This window comes from Periplaneta americana, chromosome 1, assembly GCF_040183065.1.
Source record: "Periplaneta americana isolate PAMFEO1 chromosome 1, P.americana_PAMFEO1_priV1, whole genome shotgun sequence".
Classification (NCBI taxonomy): domain Eukaryota; kingdom Metazoa; phylum Arthropoda; class Insecta; order Blattodea; family Blattidae; genus Periplaneta; species Periplaneta americana.
The window spans coordinates 27736096-27748994 of NC_091117.1; the positions used below are offsets into that span (position 1 = coordinate 27736096).

The following is a 12899-nucleotide window of genomic DNA, read 5'->3' on the forward strand; positions in this document are numbered from 1 at the left end:
AGGGTATTTGGGAATAAGGTGCTTAGGAAAATATTTGGGGTTAAGAGGGATGAAGTTACAGGAGAATACAGAACGTTACACAACGCAGAACTTCACGCATTGTATTCTTCACCTGACATAATTAGGAACATTAAATCCAGACGTTTGAGATGGGCAGGGCATGTAGCACGTATGGGCGAACCCAGAAATGCATATAGAGTGTTAGTTGGGAGATCGGAGCGAAAAAGATCTTTGGGGAGGCCCAGACGTAGATGGGAGGATAATATTAAAATGGATTTGAGGGAGATGGGATATGATGATAGAGACTGGATTAATCTTGCACAGGATAGGGACCGATGGCGGGCTTATGTGAGGGCGGCAATGAACCTGCGAGTTCCTTAAAAGCCATTTGTATTTATTTATTTATGTATTTACTTATTTATTTATTTGTTTATTTTATTTATTTATTTATTATTTATTTATTTATTTATTTATTTAATCTGACAGGATTAAGGCTATAAGGCCTTCTCTTCCATCCTACCAGATAGCACATATAAATACAAAAAATAAATACAAACACTGATGAAAATAATACAAAGTAAGTTGTAAGTAAAAAAAATACACGACTTTGACTGTGCACTTAGGGTCTTATACGACCCCATGATAGTAGGAGGGTTAAATTTTTACTTCCCATATCACGTCTAACATAAGACTGCAGGTCAGAGGGAGGTAGCAGGGGAAGTAAGGTTTGAACGCGTGCTGTTGCTGGAACAAAATTGAAGCACAACACGTAATAGAAGCATAACATCCCTGTTCTAGACCAAGAGGCTGGTCTTGACTACCTAGCACATCATATTGATTACGAACAAAAGTTCATACTTTGACAGAAATTTGAGCCCACGCAGAGTAAAGAAGGTATTTTATCCCTTATTTACACCACGGTCGGCAGGATTTTTTAATTAGTGAAGTTAATATTCTCACCAATGTTAACGACTGTAGACAATATTGCAGCATTTCTCAGTCGAACGTTTGAAAATGTAGAATTCGCAAATTCGTGAGTGTAAACAATTCAAGATCGGTCATATACATTATGTGGAGTAACATGACTACCAGTTTACTTTGAATTGCTTTTTAACATAGTTACAATTGCTAATATTGCGTTAATGCAGTTCTATTTCAGGTTAAGGTTGACAACTATTGCGAATTGAAAGCACCAAAAGGGAAATTCCGTACCGCAAAGAACGCATTGGAATGTGTGTTTAATTCTGAAAGAAATGCAGATCCGGCTGGTTCGTATTGTTCTGTGATACGAAAAAGAAGATGGAGAAACAATCGCATCTGCTTTTAGAACGTCAACTATAAGTTTCTTCCCATTTTCTGTAAACCACTTTCGAAATCAACTTCTGCATAATATTTATGTTGTCATTCAGTGACTCAGCTGAACGTGGATAACTCGACAACAACATTTCAGCACACAAATAAAACTAAACTTCGTCAATTTCATGCAGTAAAAGTTCTTAAATATTGTAAACCTCAGTAAAGCCATCAGTTCCGGGAAAAGCCTACAGATAGGAAAGTACTGCCAGCAATGTCTGATGTGCATATTTTAAATCACGGCTACCATTAGAATTCATATTATCATGACGTACCAAAGTACATATGATATTTATATGCAGGAATTCTGCGTTATCATAATATGATCAAGGATGGGTAGAGCGAAGAAAAATTCTCTCCGGCACCGGGACTCGAATCCGGGTTTTCAGCTCTACGTGCTGACGCTTTATCCACTAAGCCACACCGGATTTCAGTTCCGATGCCGGATTGAATCCTCTCAGTTTAAGTTCCACCTCTCAGTTTCCCATTAAGGCTGGTTCACAATAAACCGGAAACGAGAATCGGAACGAAAACGAAAACGGTAAAATTGTTAAAATGTGGACATTTAAATGTGAGCATTCACAATTAACGAAAAGCTTGCCGGAGCCCGGGATCGGGAACGGAGAGTTGGCCAAGTTTCAACTTTGGCGTTCACGTTTCCGATCACAGCCCACTAGATTCATTCTATTGCCATCTAAAAAATATTTTGTCGTCGTATATTTTGTAGCAAGAAGACCGTGACATACCTATGCATTATTTTGTTCTGTGCTGTGCATCATGGAGCAAGTTTTATTTGATGAGATTCTAATATTGAGTTTTGAGGAAAATCCTCACGTTTACGATAAAGCGACGCGCCTCGTATAAAGATGAGAAAATGGAGGAGAATACGTGGCTTTCAATAGCTGCATCTTTGAACACCGATCGTAAGTGAATCATATTTTATTACTGTACTGGTTGTATTACACACTACATATTCATGCTTCAATTCAATAACTACTGTTGCGTTCATTTTTGTTCTATTACAAATGTTTCTGCTCTAATTATTTTACGTTATGGTAGACTTAAAATAGGTTGTAATAATAAAGATGCATGGGCATATTTATATTTCCGTACCTAATGAAATGTTTCAGTTAAAATTTCGAAGTTGGTTAACCTGTGTTTATGTTGGCTGCCTTGTACTCATGAGAGAACGCCTTTGGTCAATTATACACAAATAACATCAGAATGCATAATATCGACTTTACATATCGTTATTAACATACATATCGATATGCATAATCGTCTACGTTCTCGGTTTATTGTGAATCAAAAATTTACATATTCACGTCTTCTGCTTCTCGTTTTCATTCTGGTTCTCGTTCCCGGTTTATTGTGAACCAGCCTTTAGTGTGTTGGACATTGTGCCACTATCACACATCTGTGACAGTGCATGAGGGTTGGCCACTAAAGGGAAACTGAGAGGTGGAGCTTAAACTGAGATATTCAATCCGGCATCGGAACTGAAATCCGGTGTGGCTTAGTGGATAGAGCGTCAGCACATAGAGCTGAAAACCCGGGTTCGAGTCCCGGTACCGGAGAGAATTTTTCTCCTCTTCACCCATCCTTCATCATTATAATTCATGTCGTAATATTTCAAATAAAAAACCGAGGGGTAGATGAAATTAAATTACTTTAAAGTGACTTTTAACATTAAAACGGCTTCAGTGCAATAGACTATAGTCCCGTCGCTCTAATTTCCGGCAGCCAATCACGTTGCAGGTCGGCTACATTTAAACGTGTGCATCTTGTGATTCGCTGATGAAGATGTTAAGCATTTCCTAAGGCTAGATAGATACTTAATATAATCGCCCGCCATTTTGGCTCTTTCGTTGGCGTTTGCAGGAAGCACACGAAGACGTTATTTGCCGCTCAATTATTTGCTGAATTACAGTGCGTTTGATTTATTATCATAGGAGCTATAATAATAATAATAATAATAATAATAATAATAATAATAATCCGTGGCGCTACAGCCCGTGAAGGGCCTAGACCGACCAGCCGGCTGCTGGCCTCACGCCCACATGTCGAAGCAGAGGTGGACGATCATGCAACCAGAATGGAGGTATCGTGTGGTCAGCAGGATGATCCCCCCAGCAGTTATAGCTGGCATTCGCAACCGGATTTCGCTACCTATCGTTGCTCCCCAAGTGCATCACGATGCTGGGTGGGCACCTGTCCCATACACTGGCTGAAATTTCATGAGAAAATTTCTTCCCCCATGAGGACTCGAACCAGCGCGCATTCCGTAACGCGAGTCCTAGTCAGGATGCCTTAGACCGCGACGCCACGGCGCGGGACTTATCATAGGAACTACGACATGATAATGTTTAACGGTGTGGCAAATAGATCCCTCGTCTGGTAGCTCAGCAACGAAAGAACAAAAATGGCGAACGATACTACCTACCTAGACTTTATAGAGCCTTGACTTCCTAAGACGTAAGCAAAGAGGAGGAGTCACGCCGGGAATAACAGCTTCGCGACTATAATTAATCAGTTAGACGGTCGATTAATATTGAAGAGCCATTCAAATAATACATACTCGCATGCGATCAGTTAATAAGACAGTCTGGTAGTGAAAAAGCAAATCCAACAGTCGATCAGTTGCCCAGTCTGTCCGTCGTTTGTTAGGTAGATGGTCAGTCACTTGAACACCGTTCATTAATTAATTCATTCATTGAAACAGTAAACTTTTCAATTAATTGAACATTCCTTCTTACAGTCAGTAATTTATTCAGACAGTTGTTCACACGGTTGCTCATTTAATATCAGTCAGCTAATAGATAGTGCTTCAGTGATTCTATCAGTCAGTCGTTCAGTCAATCAGAAACATCACATTTTTATAGATTATCTACAGTATTAAATTGATTGCTGAGTTGTAGTTTCAGATCATTTTTATGAAAGTTCTATTATGCATGAATATGTCTTCTAACGTAATATCATTCTTCTTGAAAAGTAGTTACACAGAAAATCTTAATTTATTATTTTCACAAAATACTCTTTTTAAACAAGAACTCAGCATTCTTAAGACAAGTCAGCCTCGATAGCATACTTTGTACAATGCTGGCCTTCTATGCTCGAGGTTGCGGGTTCGATCCCGGCCGAGGTCGATGGAATTTAATTGTGTTTAAATGCGACAGGCTCATGTCCATAGATTTAGTGGCATGTAAAAGAACTCATGCGGGACAAAATTCCGGCACACCGGCGACGTTGATATAACCTCTCCAGTTGCTAGCGTCGTTAAATAAACTATAATTTATTTTACATCTCGATTACACAACTTTTAACATTTTATCACTTCGGAATATGTATGATAAGTCTTTCCTGTGTTCAATTTTAACGTACCTTGTTAACATGTTTCGACCTATTTTGGGTCATCTTCAGAACTGGTCGTTGTTGGTCTTGGCGCCTCTTGTTTCCTGTGAGGGTCCGTTTGTAGTGTAGAGTCAAAGAGTGTATGTGTTTTGTAATTGAGTTGTGTGTTGAGAATATCGTTGGGGTGTGTTTTCGTGTGTCTGTATATTTCATATTGTTCTAGTGTGTTGAGTTTCTGGCTTTTTGGTTGGATGTGCAGTATTTCCATGTCTGTGTTGATGTCTCTGTAGGTGTTTTTGGCATTTGTGATGTGTTCTGCATATGTGGAGGTGTTTTGTAATTTTGTTATGGCTGTGATGTGTTCTTTGTAACGTATTTGAAATGATATGCCTGTAACACCTGCAACAACTTCTACATAGGACAGACAGGCAGATCATTTCAAATACGTTTCAAAGAACACATCACAGCCATAACAAAATTACAAAACACCTCCACATATGCAGAACACATCACAAATGCCAAAAACACCTACAGAGACATCAACACAGACATGGAAATACTGCACAACCAACCAAAAAGCCAGAAACTCAACTCACTAGAACAATATGAAATATACAGACACCCGAAAACACACCCCAACGATATTCTTAACACACAACTCAATTTCAAAACACATACACTCTTTGACTCTACACTACGAACGCACCCTCACAGTAAACAAGAGGCGCCAAGACCAATAACGACCAGTTCTGAAGATGACCCAAAATAGGTCGAAACATGTTAACAAGGTAAGTTAAAATTGAACACAGGAAAGTCTTATTATACATATTCCGAAATAATTTATTTATTTTTCTTAAGATAATAAACAATCAGCAATAACACTTTCATAAAGATAACTATAACTATATAAATTGTCCTACTTTTCACGTGCGATATTATTCTTCTCTAGTGTTAATATTATATTATATAATTCCATTGCCACTGTAATTTAAATTTTAGTTCCTATTTCTTTTTATTTTTTTTTCTATATTTCTCTTATATTAATATTGTATTATATAATTTCTGTAACTGTAATTTTAATTTTATTTCCTATTTTATTTTATTTTATATTCTCTTTTAGGCCTATTAATAATATATCTGAACTGCGACCGAACACGAGCGCTGCTCATTCGGTCTCAAATTTTGTTAATACTACTGTATCTCCTTTTTTTATAGTGATTGTATTATTTTATTTCTATGTCTCTTGTTTGTAATTATATTCTTTATTCTGTATATTTAAATTTAAATGAATGAATAAATTATTAATTTAATATTGGTAATATAGGGCCTCCGATCTCACCTTAAAGATAAATAGTAAAGACAACAGTAACCGAATGTTAAATACATAAAATAATCCTTAAGTAATCATCCGAATAAAAGGTCATTCTGGCACAACTTACAACAGATTTACAAGTCATAAAACTAATATCATCTATTTACCGCGCCCTAGACCCGTGGTAGCCCCGACAAGTGTTTACACATTGTTAAATGTTCAAACAGATACAGTCTGAAAGAAGGCACAGGTGCCACAACTTGGGTGCAATCTGATGTAGCACTTTTATTACAACCACAGAGAGTATTGCACATATTTTTCGTGTTCGCCTCGAGGATGAAGAACGTGATGCGAGCTCTGAGCACTTTGCAGCAAAACAGACTTAAAGGGAATTGTAATAAGCCTCATTCAGTCATTGCATTTGTGTAAGCTTTCAATTTATATTAATCTCGCTGTAGTTGTAAATTAGCTGACAGATTTCCACACAAGCGGTGAGAATTTCGTCCTCGAGTAGAGCGTTTGAGGTTTTTATAATGATTAGTCAATAAATTATCAAGTGTATTAATCGTCGAGTTAAAAAAATAGTCTAAATCATTTATACTGTCTGCACGTAGGAACTCGAACTCGGATCTCCAACGAGATATTTCTGGAAGGATACGTACGTTACGTCGTTTTCCGTTTCCATCATATTGTGTTCAATCCTTAATAACACATCTCCCTCCTGACCTAAGCGTTACTTCGGCGCAGAGACTACAACGTGTTCATAATATGTGCATCCGTTTCGTCTGCAATATTCGCCGGGCTGATCACGTAACACCATCCCTCGAAATGTTGTCCTGGCTCCGTCTAGTAGATCGTAGGAAAATCCACTGTCTTTCTCTTCTCTTTCACATATTGCATTTCTCCACTCCCGTCTATCTTGCGTCTCGTTTTCAAAATTTATCCACCCATCATAACCTAGACACACGATCACAACACTCCTCAATATTATCCATTCCCTCCCACCGAACATCCTCATATTCATCTTCTTTCACTGTGGCTGTTCCTCGACTTTGGAATTCCCTACCGAGTAATGTCAGGGACTGTCAGACATCAAACCAATTTAAGAATAGACTAACGAAATATTTTTCTAACAATTCTTGTTAACAATAATAGCTGTTTCAGGTTTCTCAATGTTTAATGTTTATATATATCACAGATAAATATCTAAATTATCTCATTATTATTATTATTATTATTATTATTATTATTATTATTATTATTATAACTATTTCTTACCAATGTTTATTATTGTCACGCTAACATTACTTATCCAACTTTCATTATTTACTTTCATGATGTTTTATGGTCTAGATATTAATGTAATAACTATGTAAGCAATTGTATTCAATTAGAATTAGAGTCTGGCTGGGCGGAAGAGAAGGCCTACTGGCCTGCTCTGCCAGATTAAATAAATAAATTATTATTATTATTATTATTATTATTATTATTATCATTATAAAATATTATTTCCCTCAAACACAGCGCCCTCTAGAAACATTTGAATGTTCTACGCAGAGCTGTTGTTCCTGATCTAAGATGTCTGATGCTCTGTATTTCAAATTCAAAATTTTATATTTAAGTTCTTGTTCCAGAGATCACCTCAATTCTTTGTTTTGAGCAAACTTACTTATTTATAATTATTCTACTCAAAGTTAATCCAAGTAAATGTCTGAGGTATCATTACAGAGCGCTTGGAGAAGCTTATTAAAGCGTTTCTTACAGCTGCGGAAGTTTTATCTAAAGAAATTAGTTTTTTAATTTCATAGCAACAAAAAATGGAATATTTTGATTGATATCAAAATATTAAATAACAAAATAATTATTAGTTTCTTTATGCTGTAAAAGTTTTAATGAAACCTTTAAAAATAAGATACAGTAGAGCATCGATTATCCGAAACAATTGGGGACGGGTATTGTTCGGATAATTGATTTTTCCGATAACCGATCATTTACGAAAACAAATTGTGCCAGAGATTTAGGAGCAGTATGAAACAAAGAAACACTGATATTAAACACAAAACTGTACATAGCGTATATATTTTCTATCACACGTCTTACAAATAACACAGAGAACTGACTAGCCTAGTTTGACAAGTTCAAAACGGCCATTAAAGTACCCTACAGTTTAGGAAAAGAAGCCCAAACTTATTTATTTATTTCCTATTTTTTTGCTTCAGAGCTGAGACTTTTTTCTTTTTGCCGCTAAATCTCGCAAGCAGCGCTAGCGAAACTTCTATATGGCGCGCGCGCAAATTCAAATTTTCCGACTAGAACACTTTCGGTTGATCGGTATTCGGATAATCGATGCTCTACTGTACTTATAAATTAAAACAATCCAATTCATAAAAGGAGACGCGGTATATGCCGCCATCCCTACTGTCTGTCGCTGCTGGGAAGTTTCTTAATAAACACTTGGTGAGTGGGTGGACTGCTATTAACGCGTGACGCAACACATCGCACACGACTTTCAGCCTTAGATTCAACATTTACACTTGTTTCTTTAATAATTTCCACATTTTTCGAGTTTACGTCATGGAATTTTAAGTGGTAAGATAAGAATATATTTGTCTCACCGTAAAGGAAAACATAGTAGGAAGAATTTTCGATTAATTTAATTTTTTAATTGGGAGATTGAAGTTAAAGTGAAATTAATAATGGCAGGCAGAGTAATTGTCTCATGCCTCCATGTTAATTATTATATTAATGCTCTTGATTAGAACTAGTTACCAGCTTTGGAGTTGTTTGCCCTGTGAGCTATCTGTATATTTATTTCCCCTATTAAAATACAGTGAAACCTGTTCAAATCGGAACCTGAATAATCCGGAATCCTGTCTATTTCGGAACAATTTATTGGTCCTGACGAAATTTATATGTATTATGTATAATTCATACTGAATAAAACGGAAACTGTCCAACGCAGAAACAAACTATCTGATACTGTTCAAAACGGAAATAATATTTTGGATACACTATTATAATGTAAACAATATTTTGAAGCAGTATGTAATTTCAAGAAATGTACGAAATATGTAGGTCACTAAGATTAAAAACAAGTTTTCTTTGCAAAATTGAGAGAGTGCGAGGGTGGAATTTCAGTTGTGGAAAATTCAGGTGTAACCCTTTGAAAAATAAAGACCATCTTATGAGTGAGTGAAAAATAAAGACCGTCTCATGAGTGAGTGGCTTGCGGACATTAATGGTGCCATAAGAAGGAAACAGAAAACCGCTGGTTATATGGAAATAAATGAACTGTTGTGAGAGTGAGTTTTTCATGCCTTTTCAAAGACCGTGCCAATTTCTAGACCTATTCTGCAAAACAAACCCTTGAACTGCCAAAAAAAAATAGATAAGTCAGAATTCAAGACTTTTAATGGATGGCTCCTAGACCAATAAATTACATAATGTGCAGTGATATACAGTACACTATTACAATATAGCGTTAGATATTAAATTTAGTATGATTTAATGAGTGAGTTACGATAACATTAAACGGAAAATGAGATTTTTCTTCAATATGATGCACTACTGGAATAAGCGACAGAAAGCTGATTTAATGTCAGTAGTGATAAACGAAATGTTTTGTACTTCTTGCAGTTTGAGGCATGCCATTTTGTTTTTCAGTTATACAAATGATAAAATATTGCATTTTAACTTCACACCTGAATAATACGGAAACCTGTCCATAACGGAAAAAAAATCGCGACCATGTCACTTCCGTCTTGAACAGGTTTTACCGTATTTGCATGTACTGTAACTACATTATTTATAATACTATTTTTTATTTTATTGTGGGCGGAAGGAAAAGCTTGGAAGGAAGGTGCGCCAGATGCAATAATTGGGAAATATAACCTAAGAAAACATAGATTTAAAAATACCGATATTTGTTTATTTCATAGTCAGTTTTAATACAAACTCTAAACGAAAATATTTAATAACTTAACAAAACCTTGAAATATGTATATTCATTAGTTTTTACGATGATTTATACCACAAAATACACAATTTTCAGAATATTTTTAACAATAACCTACATGCAAATCAAGCTTACAGGTATAACTCCCTGTAAAGTTGATTTGAATAATTTCGAGGGAAAAATTGAAAGCTTGATTTGGATAATACACGTCACTGTTCGTTAACAGAAAACCACAATTTAAGTCGCACAGAGTTAGTGTGCACTCAATGTTGGTTGCTTGACGGATGTCAGCCCACTTTGAGGTCTGTGGATATAGAGGGAAAAATTGGATCGGTGTCTGGTAGAATTCCCGGGTAGCTCAGTTGGTAGAGCGTTGGTACGTTAAACCAAAGATCCCGGGTTCGATACCCGGCCCCGGAACAATTTTTCCCTCGAAATTATTCAATAACCTACATGTTTATCACCGAATATTTCACCCATCACTGCAGTTAAACCAATGATGATATTGATTTAATATAACAATTTACTGTACTATGTTTACATTATAATAATGAAAATATTCGGAATTTGTGTTTTCAAAACTTTAAATTTTATATGAAATAACTTAATACTCCAAGCGCATCTTGCTTCTTAGCGGGAGCCGATGTAACCCGCAATACATAAATGCCTCTTAGCGGCAGCGGACCGATGTAACCAGCAATATATCGGTGATGTTTAGGTAAAAGGACTTAAGCCACAAAAGAAAGAACATATATTAAAATTTAACACATTATTATTATTATTATTATTATTATTATTATTATTATTATTATTATTATTACCACCTAATATGAACGAATGTGGACATAATTTTTAAAAACAAATATTTCATATTTCGTAAGTAAATTTTAACTAAATACACCAATTATAGTAAAAAATAAAATTTAAAATAATGAGTATTAAGTCTTTTCACCCTTTTACCTAAATACCTCCGATATCATTATTGGAAAAATAAATTAAATTTAAATATCATCGAATTACTGTTTAAGTACCTACATAACGTTGCATTTATTTTCGTACACTAGTTACGATATCCATTAAAAGTTTAAGTTCTTTGTTTCATGATTATGCTAAGATATTTCTTATGAAGCGGTGACCTACTATTATTTGAGATCACACAACTACCAACCACTTAAACGTTCCACGCAAATAGGGATTCTAAGATTCCCCTGCCATTTTTATCTTTCGATTTATGTTGGCAAAAATTATTTTACAAGATAGCCCCGCGATTAAAATTTCGTGCTGCAAGCCAGGACTATTTCCTTGAGGAAAAAGACTACCAAAACCTCTGATCATATATACCATATTTACTCGCATAATTTGCACCCCCCCCCTTTTTTCAAGATTTAGGAGTGAAAATTCGAGGGGGGGGGGAGAAGTTATGCGATGCTATAAAATTAACAGGGGTAAACTGGTCATAAATAACATCAAACAAATAATGTACTGTTGAAAATTCAATGTAATAAGCTTAAATAATTTTAGTACTAAATAACTATAATCAGTGACAATTTTGATAATTAATTAAGCGAATTATTAAAGTTTTGAGATTTTTTTTTTTCGTCCTGTATGCTCTGTCTTGGTTACATTGCCGGGACTTTGTGACCTACTTCGAACTCATCCCTGCCAACTTTCTCCCCATAGTTGAGTATTAAAGACACTGACGCTGTGACAGAATAACACTGTAGCCTACGCACAATGATACCTAACCGTTTTCTGACTGACTGACTGACTGACTGACTGACTGACTGACTGACTGACTGACTGACTGACTGACTGACTGACTGACTGAAAATCAACAGATGCGCGGGTGACGGAGATTGCTGGTACCGTTAGGTCTTTGTAGAAGGGGATGGATTCGATCTTGGGATTTCCACGAATTCCGCTGTGCTGTACTTGAAATCTGCATAAGAGTTTCCAAAGTTTTAACAAAAAAATTGTAGGCGTAGGTAATCCACATTGTATCAGAGGGGGAAATTGTGCGAGAAAAATATTTTTTAAAAAAGATGTATGACAAATCTGGAGGGGAGGGGGGAATTTTACGGATAAATACGGTTTATATATATATATATATATATATATATATATCAGATTGGCCATTCCCACTTTATGAAATGGCAATATAAAATAAGAACCACTAGAACCTCCAACCGTCGAAAAGGCATTTTTGGTAAAAACAGCTAGATGGAAGTACAGTACATTTGGTCCATGCAATTCCATAAGGATTATAACGTGACTTCAATAATTTCGTTTAACCCAAGGTCCCGGGTTCGATACCCGGCATCAGAACAATTTTTCCCTCGAAATTATTCAAATCAGCTTTACAGGGAGTTATACCTCCTGAAAGCTTGATTTGCATAACGTAACTTCTTTTGCAGTTGCTAGATGGCAGCACAGTGAAATTGACAAAAGTTGTTGCCTTTGAAGTCCTTTATGCTTATCAGTCTGTTATATATGTGATCAGGGCTAAAATGCAGGACTGACATTCTTAATAAGCTTACCTCTCAGTGCTGATCTGCCCTTGAATTGAGACCCCTAACGTCCCGCCACCCTAAGGGAATTTTGGTGCCTCTAATGGGACAACTTTTTATACCGTCTTTGCAGTACCAACCGAGTATGATTTTCCGAAGTGACTTTCGTCTTGTTGATTTTGGTAAGTTTACTCTTAAGGTTAAAATGGTTTGACAAAAGTAAACACTTGAAACATGAAAGAATATTTCAAGAGCTACCTCCTTTATACATAGGCTATCCACGGTCGCATAGAACAGAGTTCTGCAATTAGAGGTTTACAATGGTACCACAAAAAGTAATTCTCTGTCAAGGTCACGTTATGTAAGTGTGTGCGTATTTCTACAGTTCTCATCCGCGCATTCCTTTGCACAGAAATCACAA

At 36.0% G+C, this 12899-nt stretch overlaps 1 non-coding gene across 1 annotated transcript; it reads left to right on the plus strand.

The window, feature by feature from the left end:
- Positions 1–2858: 2858 nt before the first annotated feature.
- On the plus strand, positions 2859–2930 carry TRNAY-AUA (transfer RNA tyrosine (anticodon AUA)). Its single transcript has one exon. It is a non-coding gene; the product is annotated as a tRNA-Tyr (tRNA).
- Positions 2931–12899: the final 9969 nt, after the last annotated feature.